Here is a 3,524-nt window from a genome sequence, read left to right as displayed (position 1 = left end):
CAATAAATATCAAAAGGGAAATCCAGCTTAATATAAACAGAGAGCAGCGAGATGGTGCTATTTATATGGTCCAATTTCCCTTCAGTGAAACCACTAATGGCACAGAGAGCTCCCCTAATTAAAAGCCACATCTGATAGAACAAAGTCAGCCGGGGAAGGCAAGGCAAGGGGAGGATGAAAGCAGCAGCAGCACAACACCTCAGCCCAGCTCTGGGTCTGTACATGTCTCTCCCCTGCCCTGAGGAGCAGCCAGAGCCCAAAAGCTCCTGTGAGGAGCAGCTCCCCTGCTCCCAGAGGCTCCTGCAGAGCACCAGAGTCACTGCCAAGGGAAAGGAGAAGGATGCCCAGAGCTGAGAAGGAGGCACATCAGTGCTGTGTGAATGGTTCTGTGAGGGCATCAGCTCTGGGAGAAACCTCCAGAGAGAGAGAGCACACAGCTCCAGGTACCCCTGGCATTCCTGTGTCCCAAACAGTGCCCATGTTCCTGGTCACTCCTGTCAGACCCTTGCCCTGCTCCACTGGATGTCCCACACAGGAGCTGTGATTGTTGTGTTGTCTCTTCAGCTGAGGGAGCTGCCTCCTGCTCCTTCATCATGTGACAGATGCCTGGCCTTTCCACCCAGGTTGTCCTGCCAACCTCAGAACATCCTCCGGGGTTAGTTTGGTACCAGCACTGCCTGGCTCTTGTGCTTGATTCAAGCCTTTGCTTAGAGAAATTTCAATAAGCAGGCAATTTGTGTCTCCTCCTCTGCCTGGCTTTCCCAAGCAGCCATGGCTTCCCCCTGCCTGGCAGCAGCTGGGCACAAACCCCTCCAACTCGGTGCTGCTGTGGATTCAAGCCTTGTCTGTACTTTGCTTTTCCCCCAGCACCAGAACTGCTCAGAGTGCAGAGCAGACATGAGCCACAGAGAAGGGGCGAGTGATTAACACCGAGCACACAGGCTGGAGCTGCAGTTGCACCTGATTTTTATTTTGTTTTTTTTTGTTTTTTTCGGTACATCTCGGCACTTTTTCCCAGCCCTCCCCTCTCCCTCTCCCCCAGCACAGCCAGGAGCAGTGCATTAGTGTGAAGGATGCGTGTCACTGCCTGCTGATCTAGGACAGGGCTCAGGCTGCTTCTCAGAGCGAGTGCCCAGAAGCCCCATTATACACCAGCCAAGGCTCTCAGCGGTGATTTAAAATGGGGGTTGATTTTTAAGGTACCTCTTAAAAGCACCTGTTTTTGTGAAAATGTAAAAGCTGCTCGGGTCTCACTATCTGCAAATCAGAAGCTCTCAAGCTAGGTACATAAAAGCAGCAGCATCCCAGGGTGTGATCTCATCTGGAAATACTGTCAGTGCTGTTGGATCCTCGGGCTGGTTCTTTCCTGAGCCTCGTGCCCACCTCTTTGGTCGGGCAGTTCCTTGCAGAACAGCTGTTAACTCTTCCACTGGTCCATGCACAAGACTTGGGAATATTAAGCATATCTTTGGCCTGGGAATTCAGTCATTTAAAGTCATCTCTCTGAGGCTTGCAGTGGCTACTGGTTGTTATGGGGAAAAGAAAACTCACTTATCTGGGATAAAACCCGAGCGAAGTCACAGCTGCTCAAAGTCTTTCAGCATTTGACCCTTCTCCTTTTTTTTTTTCCCAATGCAATTCAACAAGTTAAGCCTGAGCAACTGTGTCTGACCCCATGGCTAGAGTAACATCTGTGACTGTACTCTGTCATTTGCAAACTGGCACGGCTCTAATCTCTTGAGCACACTGCTCTGCAGTGACATTTCCAGGACATCCGCACTCCAAAAGGCACGCAGTGGCCTCGGATTAGAGTCTAAAATAGCAACGTGTTTGCCTTTGTGTGCAGCATGGGATTGCTCAGGAGAAACAGCCCTGGGAGCAGTCGGATTGCGTGACCTCCGCGGCTCAGGGGCTTCCCAGCCCAGCAATGCACTCAGCTGGGGCAGGGAAAGCTGCTCCCTGCTCCCCCCAGGAACCGCTCACCTCCACAGGGACAGAGCTAATTAACACCCGGCTAAATTAGAGCAGAACTGAGGCTGATGCTGTGCAGGGCTGGATGAGCTGGAGCACTTCCCCTGGAACGTGCGATCCGGAGGATGCTGCGGTGCCCAGCGAGCAGCCTGGGGCTGCAGGAATGTCTGGGTGCCATAGGAATATCTGGGTGCCGTAGGAATATCTGGGTGCTGTAGGAATGTCTGGGTGCCGTAAGAACATCTGAGTGCCATAGGAACATCTGGGTGCTGTAGGAACGTCTGGGTGCCGTAGGAATGTCTGGGTGCCATAGGAACGTCTGGGTGCTGTAGGAACATCTGGGTGCTGTAGGAATTTCTGGGTGCTGTAGGAACATCTGGGTGCTGCAGGAACCTGCTCTCCTGTCCCTGGCTGCAGCCCTGACCTGCCCCAGGGGTGTGTGCATGCCCAGGGGAGCCGAGGGAGGCTGGGCTGGGCTGGGAGCAGCACGTGGTGCCGGTGCTGTGTGTGTCAGCTCCCCAGCCTTCCCCGGGAGCTGATGTGACAATGCACCTCCTGGTTGTTTTGCAGGCTCAGCTGGTGGCAGCTCTGCTCTTTCTACCCTTCTCTGTAATGCAAAGTAAAAATCATCTCGCTCGTGTTGCTAAAGGTGCTTTCCATAACTGTGAGCCTGTTAACGCTGGTTTCCTAACAAATACCAGCTGAAATCCTTTTGTTTGTTTGTTTGTTTTAGGTGTGTTGTTTTTAAACGCTCACAGCAAGCTGTTGTTCAGCTGTGTGTTGGTAAATAGGAGCTGCCGGCTTTCACCTGGGGAGAGGCAGACCGGGAGCAAAGCCTGGACTGCCTGGGCAGAGCTGGCCCAGAGCTCTGGGTGCAGCGGGGTCAGCGTGGGGCAGCGGTCCCAAAAGGCACCCTGTTGCCTGAGGCTGGTTTCCCCCCAGAGCTGGGTGTGTATGAATCCATCCCTGCCTCTGGAAACCTCCTTTGGGGCTGTTGTGTCCATAACTCTGATTTCAAGGCTGGGTTGGACGGGGCTTGGAGTAAGGTGGTCTGGTGGAAGGTGTCCCTGGGTGGAATGGGGTGAGCTTTAAGGTCCCTCCCAACCCAAACCATTCTAGGATTTGGGGTCAGGAGTCTGGAGGTCCCTGTCTGGCACAGGGAAGCAGGACCTGTGGGAGATGGGTGCACAGCAAGCTTCCTCCTCCTTCTTCCTCCTCCTTTCTCCCCTCTCCCTCCTCCCAGCAGCCCAGTGCCACTCACTGGAGCCTTCTGGTGCCCAGCCTGGTGTGCTCCCATTCTGCTCTGCCATGGCAGTTTCCCGAGGGGGTTTGCAGGGAGAGCACCCGACTGATTTATGGCTCCCGGCGTCTCTCAGTTTGTAATAAAGTTTTCAGCAGCTCCGTCGCGCCCGCTCTCCCCGCCCCCGCGCACGCACACAGCCCGCGCTCGCTTTGTTCTCCTCACACATAATGTCAACTCATAAACCTTTCATCAAGTCAACCAGGTGGAAAAAACCCATTACTGAAAGAAGTGTTCATTCAGGTTCGGGGAG

Source organism: Lepidothrix coronata, unplaced genomic scaffold (genome assembly GCF_001604755.1).
Source record: "Lepidothrix coronata isolate B3197 unplaced genomic scaffold, Lepidothrix_coronata-1.0 Scaffold197, whole genome shotgun sequence".
Taxonomy (NCBI): Eukaryota; Metazoa; Chordata; class Aves; order Passeriformes; family Pipridae; genus Lepidothrix; species Lepidothrix coronata.
Note: the sequence above shows the minus strand (reverse complement) of the source record.